The 17592-nt window shown below is 35.8% G+C and overlaps 1 long non-coding RNA gene across 1 annotated transcript; it reads right to left on the bottom strand.

Moving 5' to 3' along the window:
- Positions 1-15318: 15318 nt before the first annotated feature.
- Positions 15319-17148, bottom strand: LOC141683242 (uncharacterized). The gene is made up of 4 exons (XR_012560200.1): positions 16711-17148; positions 16472-16552; positions 16281-16369; positions 15319-15485 (listed from the first exon to the last, which is right to left on the bottom strand). It is a non-coding gene; the product is annotated as an uncharacterized LOC141683242 (long non-coding RNA).
- Positions 17149-17592: the final 444 nt, after the last annotated feature.

The raw sequence follows: 17592 nt of genomic DNA, 5'->3' as shown, positions 1-17592 counted from the left end.
ACACCTCCTGTGACTCCTATAATTGATCCAGTACATGTTGAATACCCAGGTACAAGTGCTGAAATTGATATTCATAACTTGATTATGCCTGAGGTTCTGTACTTGGAAGCTCCACCAACTTAACTCACTCCACCAACAACACCAATTCAAGATGCTGATTTCAATGAAGATATTCTAAAAACACCAATTCTGAATCTGGATGATGAAAATCAGATTTTAGGTGAGCATCAAAATTTGGATGTTGATCAGAACTTAGTTGCAGATCAGAATTTAGAGGATGATGTTGAAGCCTCTATAGCCTCACATACTGTTATTCTATCAGAGGATGCTGATATTACAGGCTCTGTAAGTTCTGATGTTGACAATGCTGAACTTACTGGTGAAGCTGCTACAAATGTAGATGCTGATGCAGCTGGTCCATCAGGACATGCACCTCAACAAGCTCCATACAAAGCTGATTTAATCAAGAAGTTTGTTAGAGAGGATGCACCAGTACCTTGGAGTGAAACTCCTAGAGGAAAGGAGTGGACTAAGGAATGGAACTCAGTTAGTTTTGTTCCTACTGAAAAAATTCTTGCTGAGCACCTTGCCAAAGCTGATGAAATGCTGATAAATGATGATTTCAAGGCACAGCTGAGAGTTACTGCTATGAGTAGTAGGTGAAAGGAATATGCCCTAAGTCCAATCATGTATGAGGATTTAGGAATAACTTTTATGTAATCTGTTTTGATTTCATTGATATTAATAAAAGACTTGTTTTGTTTTTATTACGGGCTTTATCTATTTAAGTGTTTAAATAAGATATACCATAGTTTAGAGTAAAGCTTTTTATGGATTATGATGAGATCATAATAGTGAGACCTAAAAGATGATAACTCTAAACTTAAATAGTTCCTGGTCGTAGGATTACTAATTGGTAATTAATAATCCGCAAAGATCGGTACATACTATGCTTGCTTCATTATGAAGGATGTCTGTTCTCATAGAAATTTGTGTGGTGACACTATAGCTAGTATGTAGGTGCTTATTATAGAATAAGTTCACTGAACATGACTCGCCCAGCTGAACAACTGATGGAGTTCACTCACGTGTCAGCAGTTGTTCACATAGTGATAGTTGTACAAGTATCCTTAGACTTGAGGTCATCATAGTCATCTTGTGTACACTGAACTATGCTTTGGTTTAGTTCTTAGTCTCCAGGGACAATTATTTGGGCTCTACTGGGTATAGGAATTTGTACACGAAGATAGTGTATGATCAATAAAGGATCTACCCCTTCCAGTGAAGGAAGCAAATGTTCAAGGCTGATCCACTTATGCTAGTTCAGGAATCTCTGGCCAGAGTGAATGAAATTAGAAAGGAGTTTCTAATTTGCATAGAACTAAGCATAGTAAATGGTAAGCAAGTGATTGAATTAGATAGGCTTGACACGAGATCCATGCTTTGTATTTAATCGGGACATTGTAGGGTATAAGGAGTTTATTGTACGGTAACTAATCACTGAATAGGTTCTTGGTATTCTAAGCAGTGAATTCATATTATCCGGATAGTCGCGATATGCTGAGAAGTATCCCTCACGATGTAGAATAAATGTGATTAATTAATTAATCATATTTAATAAATTAGAGAATTTATATAAATAATGATAAAATAGTTTTATTATTATTTATTTCTATTACCGGCTTAATATTGAACCTACAGGGTCACACCATAAAAAGAGAATGATTTAATGGTGGAGGAATTAATTAATAATGGCTGATAATTATTTATTTATGAAATAAATAATTAATTGGCAAATTTAATAATTGATTAAATGAGATTTAATTGATTATAAATTAATTAAGAAAAGTTCTTAATATTATTAGTTAAAGGATTTAATTTTTGGAAATTAAATCAAGAGAGAGAATTATTTCTAAAGTGTTTAGAAAAAGGATTAATAATTAAAAGGTGTTTTAATTATTAATGAGAATAATAAATGGGATAATAATAATATTATTTATGGGAAAATTTCAGCTGAAAATTTTGCCTATAAATATACTATTATAGACCCTATTTTCATTCGAACCCAAAAACCCAAAAGTTTTAGAAAACCAAATTCTCTCCACCTCCTCCTCCTCCTTAACGTCGTTTTCTTGGTGGATACCGGTGGAGTGCTTCACGTTTGAGGAGCAGCTGCTAAGGATCTCCGATCGTTGCTTTTGGATCGCATATTAAAGGTTAGTAATCGATCCCCATGTTTTTACCACGATTTATATGCTTTTATTTGGATTTTGTATGAGTAAAAGTGTTTTGCCATGCCTCCGCTGCATTTAAAATCCAACAATGGTATCAGAGCATAGGTTGTATGCATATAGATCTGTGGTAAAAATTTCAGAATTTTATGTGCTTGTATGAATTAATTATGATTTTTACAAGTTAAATCATGGATTAATTTTGTCTGATGAGAAATCGTTTCTCAGAATAATTTTGAATGTTGATCTGGGTTCTACAAGTGTTGTAGATCGTCTGGTTATTTTTTCATAATTTTATGGTATAGATTTTTTATTATGAATTTTTGAAGTTGTTGCAATTAAAATTCGTAATTAAATAAAGATATATATATATGATATTGTAAATATGTATATATATTTGTATATCTGCATCTGTTTGTCTACTGTTACTGCTGCACGGAAGCACAGACTGAGAAAAGCAAAGTCAGGCACGGAGTTCGAGGAAAAAAAAACGGCGGCTGCTGCAGAAAAAAAAAGGGGTGTTGCGCATTCCGGGAATGCGTTACACCCTGTGGCGCATTCACGGAATGCGTTACACCTTTTAATGGCTTAAAAGGGTTGTAACGCATCACCGGAATGCGTTACAGGGCTTGTAACGCGTTCTTGTAATGCGTTACAGCCCGACTGTCCACATTAAATTTAATTTTCTGGCAGTTTCGTAACTCCGATTTGGGCGTGCAATATACCGTTGGATTCGTTTTTCCGAGACAGATCTAATGGAGTGATCAATTTTAGTTTATATAAAAGTTTTGAACTGTTTATATTTCCGGAAGTGTTTTAAAGCTGTTTTTAACTGTTTTAACTGCTTTTAAATGCTTCATGTGATACATAGAGATGTATAATGCTTAGACTAATGTGCTAGATGATATAACATGCCTACCTTGATGTTTATTCATGTTTATATATGTGATATATGCTTAGTATATCATGCGATGATAGATTTAGGTGAACTTAAATGAACATAAGGCGTTTGTTAGACAACCTAGTATAGTGAAATTGTTTCATAACCTTAATAATAATATTATGAATACAATCATGAGATTCTTGTGTTTATGAAACACGTAATTGAATATGAATTTTCGATATGAGAGAAAGGATGATTCTGTCAACAACAGATTTCTATCTGTAAGAAAGGGTTATTAAGTGACGCCTCTTGACAATGCTCCACCCGATCTGGGAATCATCTGATTATTGATTATTGATTTGAAATATTTAATTTAAAAGGAAGAATCTCTTTATAATATGATTATGATTGTAACGTAATATAATCCCTCTAAAATTAAATAATATCAAGTAGTAATTGGCCAATGACACAACGGGCTTGTGTCGGTCATAGCCTTCCAACATGATAGAAAAGTAGTTCTTATTTTTGAATCATTGTCGTTTCGTGCCACAGCCGAGGGCTTTAATTTCAAAATAAGAAATACTTGTCTATTACATAGAGATGTGTACATTGAATATGAATCTAAAGGTCGTTACGTGCCACAGCCGTGGGCCTTTGGGGACTGATTCAATTGTACGGAATGTTGGGTTAGACTTGACTTAGAATATTAAGTTTGTCGTGCCACAGCCGTGACTCAATTATTCAAGAGGCTAAAGTTTGATTAGGGAATAACATTAGATGTAATTGACAAGAGTTGTCTGCCTATTGAACATTACATGGCGTTTCGTGCCACAGCCGGGGTTGTGTAATGGAATGTAGGATCCCTATTCCCACTAGCATTATGAATGCTTAATTTTTCACGTAGGGGGTTGAATAAATTAGATAAACTAGTGGGAGCCACTTATGAATAAAGACCCGATTCATATAGTGTTTTGAAATGAAATCGAATATTTGCTAAGTGTTGTTATGTGTTTATCATTTACAGATTTACTTTGTACGTTATGTCTTCTGGACTATCACTCAGGAGCATACTAGATGCTCACAAATTGACTGGTCCTAATTATGCTAACTGGCTTCGAAACTTGAGAATTGTTCTCAGGATTGAGAAGCTGGAATACGTGATTGACTCACCTAAGCCTACTGAACCTGCTAGTGATGCACATAATGATGAACATGTTGTGTATCGTAAGTGGATAGATGATGCAAATGTTGCTCAATGCATCATGCTAGCTTCCATGAACATTGAGCTACAGAAGCAACATGAGCATATGGATGTTCACACTATCCTAATGCATCTACAAGAGTTGTATGATGTGGCAGGGAGGACAGCTCGATATGAGATATCGAAGGAGTTGTTCGGTTGTAGGATGTCTGAGGGATCATCTGTGAATGACCATGTACTTAAGATGATCAATTTGATTGAACGTCTTGGACAACTTTGTTTTGCCATGGATGGGGAGTTGAGCCAAGACTTGGTCTTGCAATCGCTTCCGAGTTCGTTCTCGCAGTTTGTTGTGAACTTTCACATGAATAAGTTGGATGTCAGCCTGCCTGAACTCCACAACATGTTGAAGACTGCGGAATCGAATTTTCCCCCTAAGAAGAGTTCTGTTCTTCTAATTGGTGAAGGTTCCAATCCTAAGAAAAGGAAGAGGAACTCTTCCAAGAAGAAGAAAGTAGGTGAAGAAAATCCGGTTCCACCAAAAGCTGAAGACCCCAAGAGCAAAGTTGTTTGCTTTCACTGTAACAAGGTGGGGCACTGGAAGAGGAACTGCAAGGTTTACCTTGCAGAATTGAAGAAGAAGAAGGGTAGTGAGACTACCGCTTCTAATTCAGTTATGTTCATGATAGAAGTGAATATGTCATTAAATCAAATTTCTACTTGGGTATTAGATACCGCCTGTGGTTCTCATATCTGCAATTTGTTGCAGGGACTAAGGAGAAGTAGGACTCTTGAGGAAGAGGAGGTGATTCTACTGATGGGAAATGGAGCAAGAGTTGCTGCTGAAGATGTAGAATCATTTATATATGCTTACGGGCAAGACTATTGTTTTAAATAAGTGTTATTTTGTTCCCTCGATTGTGAGGAATATTATTCCCATGTTAGACTTGGCTGGATTTTCATTTATTATTGAGAATAATGAATGTTCTATTCTTAAAGATAATATTCTTTATGGACGTGGTACTTTAAATAATGGTCTGTATAAATGTGACATAATTTACTACAGATTGAACAAACTAATAAAAGAAAAGGGATGATGAAAATCTCACTTCACAGTGGCACTGCAGTCTCCATTTAGTAGACATGGAGAGAGGACTGCAAATTTGCTAGGAATGGTACACACAGATGTATGTGGACCAATGTCTAAGCAAGCCATGGGTGGATTTTCAAACTTCATTACTTTCATAGATGATAGATCTAGATTCGGATATGTGTTTGATGAAACACAAGTCTGAAGCCTTTGAAAAGTTCAAAGAGTATAAGTATGGAGTGGAGAAACAAACCAAATATAGTATTATAATTCTTCGATTAGATCGAGGTGGTGAATACTTGAATGGAGAGTTTCTAGATTATCTCAAAGTAAATGGTATAGTCTCCCAGTGGACTCCTCCAGATTGGTATCTGAAAGGAGAAATCGGACTTTGTTAGACATAGTTCGGTCCATGATGAGCTATGCAAATCTTCCAGTATTCCTATGGGGTTACGTATTGGAAACCTCAGCATATTTACTGAATATGGTGCCTTCCAAATCTGTTCCTCAAACTCTGTATGAGATATGGAAAGAAAGGAAACCGAGTCTTAAACACGTTAAGATTTGGGGATGTCCAGCTTATGTCAAGTAAGTTGACCCAGTTAAGCTGGAATATCGATCCGTAAAATGTAGTTTTGTGGGATATCCTAAAGAGACTTTAGGGTATTACTTTTACACCGATCATCGGGTATTTGTCTCCAGACATGCTACCTTCTTGGAAAAGGAGTTTATCCTTGAAGGAAACAGTGGGAGCAAAATTGAACTTGATGAAGTTCAAGAAGCACAAAATACTACGGATCAAGTGGAAACACCTGTTCTGACTGAACAACCTTTTGTGGAATAGCCCATTCATAGATCAGGGAGAGTGTCTCGCCAACCTGAGAGGTATTATGGCCTTGTCATTGAGAATGACAATGAGTTGTCGATCATTGATGATGACGACCCTGTAACCTATAATGAGGCTATGAGTAGTGTTGACTCAGAGAAATGGCATAGTGCCATGAAATCCGGAATGAAATCTATGTATACGGGATACAAAAGAATGATTAGAGCAGATGGCCAGGTGGAGACCTTTAAGGCCAGGCTTGTGGCAAAAGAATTCAAACAAAGGCAATGGATTGACTTTAATGAAACCTTTTACCTGTAGCCCTGTTATAATCAATTCGGATTTTGCTTGCGATTGCTGCTTACTACGACTATGAGATCTGGCAAATAGCCAGATGGTTTTCTTTCCATGAGAAATGAAAACCTAGTGTGTAAGCTACTGCGAACCATATGTGGTTCAAAACAAGCTTCTCGAAAGATGGAACATTCGTTTTGATGAGATAATCAAAGAGTTTGATTTTATCAAAAACGAAGATGAACCATGCATCTACAAAAGGGTTAGTGGGAGCGCGGTAACATTTCTTGTATTGTATTGAATTAGAGTTGACACACATAACAACATAGCAGACCCACTCATAAAGCTACTTTATGAAAGTCACTTTGATCGTCATAAAGACAAGATGGGTATTAGATACCAGAGTGATTGGCTTTAGTACAAGTAGGAGATTGAAAGGAATATGTCCTAAGTCCAATCATGTATGAGGATTTAGGAATAACTTTTATGTAATCTGTTTTGATTTCATTGATATTAATAAAAGACTTGTTTTGTTTTTATTACGGGCTTTATCTATTTAAGTGTTTAAATAAGATATAACATAGTTTAAAGTAAAGCTTTTTATGGATTATGATGAGATCATAATAGTGAGACCTAAAAGATGATAACTCTAAACTTAAATAGTTCCTGGTCGTAGGATTACTAACTGGTAATTAATAATCCGCAAAGATCGGTACATACTATGCTTGCTTCATTATGAAGGATGTCTGTTCTCATAGACATTTGTGTGGTGACACTATAGCTAGTATGTAGGTGCTTATTATAGAATAAGTTCACTGAACATGACTCGCCCAGCTAAACAACTGATGGAGTTCACTCACGTGTCAGCAGTTGTTCACATAGTGATAGTTGTACAAGTATCCTTAGACTTGAGGTCATCATAGTCATCTTGTGTACACTGAACTATGCTTTGGTTTAGTTCTTAGTCTCCAGGGACAATTATTTGGGCTCTACTGGGTATAGGAATTTGTACACGAAGATAGTGTATGATCAATAAAGGATCTACCCCTTCTAGTGAAGGAAGCAAATGTTCAAGGCTGATCCACTTATGCTAGTTCAGGAATCTCTGGCCAGAGTGAATGAAATTAGAAAGGAGTTTCTAATTTGCATAGAACTAAGCATAGTAAATGGTAAGCAAGTGATTGAATTAGATAGGCTTGACACGAGATCCATGCCTTGTATTTAATCGGGACATTGTAGGGTAGAAGGAGTTTATTGTACGGTAACTATTCACTGAATAGGTTCTTGGTATTCTAAGCAGTGAATTTATATTATCCGGATAGTCGCGATATGCTGAGAAGTATCCCTCACGATGTAGAATAAATGTGATTAATTAATTAATCATATTTAATAAATTAGAGAATTTATATAAATAATGATAAAATAGTTTTATTATTATTTATTTCTACTACCGGCTTAATATTGAACCTACAGGGTCACACCATAAAAAGAGAATGATTTAATGGTGGAGGAATTAATTAATAATGGCTGATAATTATTTATTTATGAAATAAATAATTAATTGGCAAATTTAATAATTGATTAAATGAGATTTAATTGATTATAAATTAATTAAGAAAATTTCTTAATATTATTAATTAAAGGATTTAATTTTTGGAAATTAAATCAAGAGAGAGAATTATTTCTAAAGTGTTTAGAAAAATGATTAATAATTAAAAGGTGTTTTAATTATTAATGAGAATAATAAATGGGATAATAATAATATTATTTATGGGAAAATTTCAGCTGAAAATTTTGCCTATAAATATACTATTATAGACCCTATTTTCATTTGAACCCAAAAACCCAAAAGTTTTAGAAAACCAAATTTTCTCCACCTCCTCCTCCTCCTTAACGTCGTTTTCTTGGTAGATACCGATGGAGTGCTTCACGTTTGAGGAGTAGCTGCTAAGGATCTCCGATCGTTGCTCTTGGATCGCATATTAAAGGTTAGTAATCGATCCCCACATTTTTACCATGATTTATATGCTTTTATTTGGATTTTGTATGTGTAAAAGTGTTTTGCCATGCCTCCGCTGCGTTTAAAATCCAACACTAGGCACCTTCAAGGTCAACACTCAATTACTCATGACAAGATGAATAAAATTCAGGAATCTCTGATCCATCAAGATATGAATATAAAATTGGAAAAGAACAGATTTTTCAAGCCAACCTTTGACAGAATTAGGTATATTGAAAAGACTCAGGAGAAGCAACAAGATCAGATTTCTGAAATTCTAAAGAATCAAGCTTCTCAGCAAACTCAACTCAATGAGATCCAATCCTCAGTGGAATTGCTTGTCTCTCTTCTTTTACCTGCTCATGCCAAAAAGGGGGAGAAAGTAATTAAGTCCAAATGCAAATCTATTCAAGCACTGAAGGGTAAGGATGATGGAAATGATGACCAGGGAAACTCTGGAATGAGTAGAGGTCATGGTCAAGGCAAAGGTTTTTCATCAAGCAAAGCTAGAACTACAAGTCAAAGAACAAGTTCTGATACTGGGAGAAGAATAAGTTCTGATACTAGTAGAAGGATAATAACTAATGAACATCTGGAACTTGATGAAGAAATTTCAAACAGATTATTTCTCAAAGAAAATCCAGGAATGGACTTTGAAAGTCTAATGGAAGAAGAAGCTAGACTTAAAGCAGAAAATGTCAACTCCAAGTCTATAGCTTCTGTTGTTGAAAAGAAACTTCCAAAGCCTAAGGGCATTGTGATAAAAGAAAAGACTAATTTTGAGGCAACCAAAGCCAAATCACAAGTGGAGATAGATCCTAGATCCAAGGGCAAAGAAAAAATTGGTGAACCTGTAAAGGTATATATGCAATTCATGGATCTGAAAGAAAAATCTGATGAAGATGCTAGTCTTACTCTGATGAAAAAGAATATTTCTCAACCAACCTCTAACATGGCTCAAGTTGTTCAGAGTTAAGATATAGTAAGTTTTGATATGACAGTGAAGCAAGCAACCTCTGACATAGCTCAAGTTGGCTTGATATCAAAAGATAAGGAAAATGAAACCTCTGACATTGCTCATGTTAAACCTTCAAAGATGCTACTACCAGGATTCACAAAAGCTCAACAGACTCAACCTTTGAAGACTACATCAAGTGGTTTTGAAGCAAGAGTTGTTACAGGAAAGGAAGCTAAAGATAAATTAGGATTGGGTAGTTCTAAAGAAAGGAGAGTACACAACCTACCAATGATCCAACTTCCTTGAGTGAACCAGGTGTAGGAGCAACTCCTGAGAGATTGAATCAAGTTGAATCTGTACAAATAGTTTACCATTCTGTTTTGAAAGAAGACATCATATTATACTTTATGACAGATGGGAAGGTATTCCAGATCAGGGAAAATGCTATTCCATTGAAGTATTTTGAAGAACTGGAACATGTTCTATTTCTACTTCAAGTAAAAAACAGATCAACAGATGGTGCTACAGGTTATTTAAAATCAAATATTCAAAGACAGAAGAAGCTTTACTCTATAAAGTCTGACAGCCTATAATGTCCTAAGTACAGATCTCACAGTAGAGAAATTGTTGAAATGAAGCCTAATACTGCTAAAATCATCACTACATTTTCTGGTATTAAGGGACTTGAACTCAATCTAGAGTCTGATAAAGCCTATATCATCGGATTAGATCAGGATATAAGGAAAGCTAAAATAAATGATCTCAGGGCTGCTATTTTTCAAACTGGTGAAGATACAGTTGAATTGAAGAATGCTAAAAGGAGAATGGTCAATGAACTTGAATATGCTGAGAGATGTCTTTTGAAGAACTATCTCAGAACAACTCATGATATCAAAGAGATCAGAAATTGAAGCCAAGTCACAGATCTACAACTGCTTAAATTTTGAAGGATATACATACTGAAGCTGAAATCAAACTTTAAGGATGATAAAACTACAAGGACTGTAAGTTGTAGTTATCTAGTCAAATTCTCATGCATTTATACTTAATGTTTTTGACATCATCAAATATCTATTAAACTTGTATATTATGCTAATTTAAAAGTTGGGGGAGATTGTTAGATATATTTGTGATGTCATGTCTAATATGATTTGTGTTTAGTTTTCAGATCTTACTTAACAGGACAAATCAGTACTTAAATGGAAATCAGTACTTATACTGAAGTCAGGACTTAAGATATCAGAACTTAAGTTGTCAGAACTTAAGTTATCTGGAGATATTTATCAGGAGATAATATTAGGACTTAAGGAGACTTTCAAATAAGGAAGGCGACTGATTGAAAAAAAAGAAGATCGAGACAAACATAAGAAGAGATATGCATGAAGAAGAAGAATTCTATAAGGAATAGAATACTTGGAAGAAAAGATAACTGATTGATATATATTAGGAAGCAGAATTATATTCGATATTAATTAGAAGATTATCTTGTAACTGTATTGGTTATAAACACAAACATGGGGTTTACACTATATGTGTTATCTTAATCGAAATTATTATTCATTTTAACCCTAGCAGCTTTCGTGATAATTTGTTCATCACTGAGAGAGAACAATTCTTTGTTACAGAGTTTATCTGTGTTCTGTTACTTGAGTTCTTATATTCGATTTGATTGTAGAAAACACTGTATTCAACCCCCTTCTACAGTGTGTGTGACCTAACAAATATTATTTCGTCACTAAGAGAATAACATAAATTCTAGACATAAACAAGTGATTTAACCTCGACAAACAAACAAGTCATCATCATGATCTAGCACTCAAGCAACCTATAAGACTTAGTGATTTTTTTTGTTTCTAGCATGCAAATCAACTCGTTATGACTTAACATTCCTCTATACGACATTACTACACTCGAATCAACATAAAAAAATTAATCGGAAAACCAATCTAAGGGATCATGATATAATGCCTATGCAACATACAAACATGATAACAAATACAAAAAATAAAAACAAAAACAAATAACTACATGACAAATAACTACATGACAAATATGCAAACTATAAGAAGTAAACTATCATTAATATGCATCTATATGGAGTCACACACAAATATTCCTTAACTACCACCCCCAAACTTAAAAATTTCGATGTCCTCAGTGAAGATAATAGTAAGGAATCAAGGCATACCTACTCGGAATCAGAATGATCATCACCCTCCGCGGGTGGAGTGTCAGGATGCGGGTACACAGAATCCTCTCCAAAAACTGGCCACTGGATGTCAACCCCCGTGGCTCGAAAAGTTGTACCCAATGCCAGAGTAAGATCCTGCGCAAACCTGCTCTGGATGTCATACATCGCATCCATCCTCCTCGCCAAACGCCTATACCGCGCTAAGCAGAAACCAGCACTGTTCTCTGCCTCTTGCTGCTGCTGCTGCGAAGATCCGACCTCACCCATCTGATGTCTTTATGCCGCTCTGCGTGCCTGAGTCGAACCACCATCATACATTTGATCGGCTGGTTGGCCACCCGACAAATGATCATAGGTGTAACCTAGCCCCTTCTCGTCAGCTTTTCCACCAAACCACTCCTGCATGCTCAAGATCGTAGAACTGTCGATGGGGGCACTCGGTAACTAAAGCTGCTCGTGTGCGGACCAATGAACACCCACCGCCACACATAGCTTGGTCACAATAGAAGCATAAGGAATAGACCCCGTAGTGCTCCCATGCAAAAACCGCAGAATACCCTGATAGATAATAGAACCGAGATCCACATAATCTCCCTATAAAATCCCCCATAACAACTTTGCACGATCCACTATCACATCATGCACATGAGAAGAAGGAATGATGTTTACACAAATCAAAGCGTTTCAAGCACGAGCAAACCTGTTCATGTATGAGGCAGGGAAAGTGAGATACTCGTTCGATCCCCTCTTGAACTTCCAGTGTGTGTTTGGGATACACAGCATAGCCACAATCAAATCCATATTAAAATCCTCCCCCGTCTTAGTAACCCAATCCTCTTGAGTTGGTTGTCTCTCGGATTGGTTGATAACCCGACGAATAGCCTCTGGGCTGTAGTCCACCATCAACTCACACACCACCGTATATCCATTTTTATCAGCTTTTGCGTTCGCATAGAACTCGCGAACGACACTCATAGGTACAACAGTGGGTGCCTCACAAAATGAAACCCAACCCATCTCTAAAATCATCTCGAGAAGATTACCATCCTTACCCGAAGGTAGAAAACCCCTCTCTTTCTCTATCTGTTTAGTCGACAGCCTCGTGTACTCCACTTCAGCCTCCGGAGTAGCAAACCTAGGCCTCGTACCCCCAACACTCAAAGAATCGGTAGTAGCGGGGTGAGTGCTGCTGCTAACTTGAGTGATGGCTCTCTTGGGTGCCATTGGAATTACTAAAGTGAGAAAAGAGAAGTGTGTAGAGATTTAGGGTTTGAGAATAAAAGTGATGAAGATGGATGTATGTAAGTGTATGTATATATAGGGAATTGGAATTAGGATTAGAGTAGAAGTGGGATATGAATATGGGATTAGTGGGGGTAATGGTATGTTTTGAGGGATGGAATTTCGGGTATAAGGAAGGGAATAAACTTCTGTTGAACTCTAATTGTGTTTTTCATTTTCTGCCTTTTCTATTTTTTTTTCCAGGGCCTCAGCACAGCCGCCCCGCATAAGAGCGCGGGCGCGCCGTGTTTCTGTTGAACCAGCGCGGCCGCCGCGCTTCTCAGCGTGGGCGCGCGCTACTTCTGTAATCTCAGCGCGGCCGCCCCGCTTCCCAGCGTGGGCGCGCCGTGCTTCTGGAAAAAGTCCCTGGTTTTCTGATTATTTTTTGTGTTTTCTTCTGGTTTTTTCTTCCTTATGTCTTCTACTAATATACAACAAGATTGGGTTGCCTCCCAAGAAGCGCTTGGTGTTAGGAATATGTGTATTAGTTTGATGATAAGTTAAACAAAACACTTAAGTAGAAATCTAGTGTTTGCAGCCTCAACAGATAAGACAATGTCGATCTCCCTTATGTTAGGATGAAGTTGTAGAGCGCAAGATGCTCGGACCCGCAGTGGTCCAAAGGACCAAGGATATAATGGATCTAATCAGAGGACGGCTGGTAGTAGCCCAAGATGGACATAAGAAGTATGTTGATTTGACACGAAAGGACAAAGAATAGGAAGTAGGAGACCTAGTGTTGTTATAGGTATTCCCTTGGAAGGGATTAATGAGGTTCGGAAAGAAAGGAAAACTAAGCCCAAGATACATTGGACCTTTTGAGATACTAAGACGGATTGGGAAGTTGGCTTACGAGCTAGCCTTACCCCCAAACCTACAACAAGTTCATAATGTGTTCCATGTGTCAATGCTAAGGAAGTATCATCGGGATGCCAGACACATAGTGGAGTACGAGCAGGTGGATATGCAACCAGATCTGACTTACGTGGAGAAACCAGTAAAGATTATGGATAAGAAGGAGCAGGTGCTTCCACTACAAGAAAAATGTCCATAGACATCGTTTTTTGACCGATGTCTATGCTATTTGGCAACCGATGTTGCTGTCGGTGATGTCTATTCTAGACATCGGCCATAACCCGGTGTCTTTACTTGCTTCGACATCGTTTCTGGCAAAAAAACTGATGTCCATGCATTGTTTTTTACAAAAAAATGTTAGAAATAAATAATTTAATAAATAAATTACACCTATTACAACAAATTAAACATATAATGAGCTATGTTTTTTTCCACATAGACATCGAATATTTTCATTTAGGTGATGTAAAATTAGATATTAAACATCGATTTATTTAGTAAAAGGTGATGTCTATATTGGCACTTAGACATCGGTTTTATCCCAAACAAAGTGATGTATATGTTCATTTTAGACTTGAACATGTAAGTCTTTGACATCAGTTTTTTAGGAAAAAATGATGTATATCAACTTTTTTGACATCAGTTTTTCTTCACTAAAAGTGATGCACAATTGCCTGTGTGACATCAGTATTTATATATTAAAAGTGATGTACAATTTTTTTTGACATCAGTTATTTATTCATTAAAAGTGATGTACAATTATTTTTTTGACATCAGTATTTATTCATTGAAAGTATTTAAACAATGAACTAACTAAACACTTATATTGAGCAACATAAATATCAAGTATCTAGTTTTATTACAGAATCGTTCAAAACCAAATAATTGTTATATGCTTGTTAAGCCATCCTTGCTAACATAAATATCGAGAATATAGTGTCTTAGTTAAGCCATCCCTGCTAACAGCTGCACTAAGAGGATCAAGACTTCGTTTTATAACTTCTTCAGGAGTGATCATTACTCGTTTACACAATGCATCTTCTAGTCCTGCAGCTTCGCACCTAACAGTGACAAATAGAATCTGAAAGAATAAATCAAACATTAGATGTTGAAAATGAGACTGATTCGTGAAGAGCAAAAAAATGGATGCACATTAAGTAATTGTTACTGAGTAAGAAACTCACATTCTTGCTCTTTTTAACAGTGACACGGCTGACCCCAGGGATGGGCTTCATCCCAAGCTTAAGAATGACCTTCAGATTCTTCTCCTCAATCCCACTCTGCTTTGATCTACCACGTACGCCTCCTTGCCCTCCCAAGAATTAAATTTTCAATAACTTAGAAAGTAATGTGCTTGTGGATTATAGTTAACTGAAAAGCCAACTAGAGGCATATATTTACAACCGTCACTATAAACTTTAGAAAGTAATGTGCTTGTGGATTACGAAATTAAAAAATTAAAAAAAATTGAAAACCAAAACAAACCTCGGAAATATTCTGATGCTGCAAGACATTAATATTGTAAAAAAAGAAACATGCAAACTGAAAAACCTAACCTGGGCAAGTCAACCTTCTGGGGCTCAAACGTCATAGTATTTTAGTGTCAAATCACAGTGAGTGCTTCCATGTTTTAATTTTGTAGACATGTGTAGTTGCTCAAACCTACCACAAAAAATCTATGTTTGACTAATATTAACATTCTTGGCAGCAGCACAACCAACCAATATATCAATTAAATATCGTGTTCTATTTTCGCAGAAATGCATAATAAACATCAACAATCACACTCACACCAGCTCCGTACTAACACCGGAACAAAAATAAAAGGAAACCATCCTCAATTACAAAACAAATACACCCTAGACGTTTATCCAAATAATGGCACTTAGCAGTAATGTATAATAGTTAACGCAACTTGTTCTATCATGGATATATTTTTACTGCTCCTGGCTGTAAATTTAGGAGACCGGATAAATGAAAAGCAATGTTGCAATAGGGAGGAGGCTCTTGAATTATTGAGCACTGGACACAATTTCTAAACCTTTTGACTTTTGAGTATGTTGCATAGGAAACTCTACCTATATTTTATGAATTAATTATGGTTATTAAAATGAAAATACATGAACTTTACCTCAACAGAATATGCTATTCCGATAAAAAAAGAGAAAAGTCCAATGAACAATGGTGCAGAATGAAACAAAATTTTAAACTATACAAAGTAAGAGATCATTAACAACAGTTGGTAACTTTGTATTCTAGAATAGGATTCAGGACTCATTTGGTGAGTAAACTAATACTAATAGTAGACTTCTATGCAACAGGCAAATCATGAGCCACCTTCAGGAAAATTAAATCTCAAAATTCTTTTTAGTGTCATTACATTAATTAGTCATCTTAAACTTATTTAATATCAGCCTTCATGAAAATGAAGGACAGTATCACTTCTAGAAGAATTTAAAACATGCATATACCTTCCTGGCTTCAATACACCGCTAATGTTATTCAGGATCGTGATCTTATACCTCTTTGGCTTATACATTCTCAATGCAGTTAACAGTCTCTGCATCAAGTTACAAGAAAGAATTATTACTAAAAAATATAGCACATTCCAAATACTACCTTACAGCGGGCATTTAGAGATAAAAAGAATAAAATTACAGACCTCTACTAAATCACGAGTATAATTTATTAATGTAGGTAAATCTCTGCTCCCAACTTGTACTTTTGTCGAGATTGTCAAGTCCTGAAAGCATATATCAGAAAAACCAAATATTTCCATCCCCAGATATCAGAAAAAAGTAATACAGAGTTTAGGCACACGTAAATCAAGTTTATGCATTATTATCACTCAAGAAAGAGTCCATAACAAGACTATGACGGAATTAATTAGATGAAACTTACACTAAATAAATCAAAACAGTCACTTAATTTCCAATTGAATAAATCATGAAATCAGCTTTCCTTTTTAACTTTATGCAGTGATTTGAATCCGTGAATGCTGATAAGTCCGTTGTGCTTCCTTTGGGTCTGAACCTTGAAGGAGTATTACTTTTATCCCTACATTAAAAAATAACAAAAGGCAAAATAATCTTGCTAACACAAGTTGATAAAAGTGTTGTGTCAAGCAAGTTGTATGCATTTTTTTACTGATGGATGTAGGATTATATATTGGTTATCCTTCTGTCTATTCTCTAGCCTTTCTCTTGATTTCCAGCTTTAAAGTTCCTTCCTGTTGCAAATTAAGTTGGCATATTTCATTTATTCTTAACTTTTAAGGGAACCTGTCCTGCAGGTACAACAATTAGAATCTAAAATTCCCAGGTACAGAAGGTTTAGTGAAGATGTCTAAAACCAGGATGGTGAAATTGGACTACAAGATTGTGTATCATCTCTGGTTTTATACTAAAAATAGATTTATACTAACACTTATTTGGCCCATTTAAAAATCACTAACGCAACAAAAAAACCATAATTATTTACTTGTATAGAATTAGAAGAAACAAGAACAGGATAGGATAAAATAATTCAGTGACTGTAAATATTTTTGGACTTGTAGCCCACACCAAAATAGCCTGAATAAATAGTAATGCTTAAACATTGTTCATATAGAACAAGAGAAAACATACTCGACAATTAAAAAGGAAGCTGGCTTTAAATAAGATTATACATGAAGATCTAAAATCCCAACAACTTATTACATCTATAAATCACCTTCTCCAAAAAGCAAAATAACCTTTTTCCATGTAAGTGTCCTCACAATTGAAACAAGAAAATCATCACATA

The sequence above is a fragment of the Apium graveolens genome, chromosome 9 (assembly GCF_009905375.1).
Source record: "Apium graveolens cultivar Ventura chromosome 9, ASM990537v1, whole genome shotgun sequence".
NCBI lineage: Eukaryota > Viridiplantae > Streptophyta > Magnoliopsida > Apiales > Apiaceae > Apium > Apium graveolens.
This window is presented reverse-complemented; position numbering and strand designations above follow the sequence as displayed.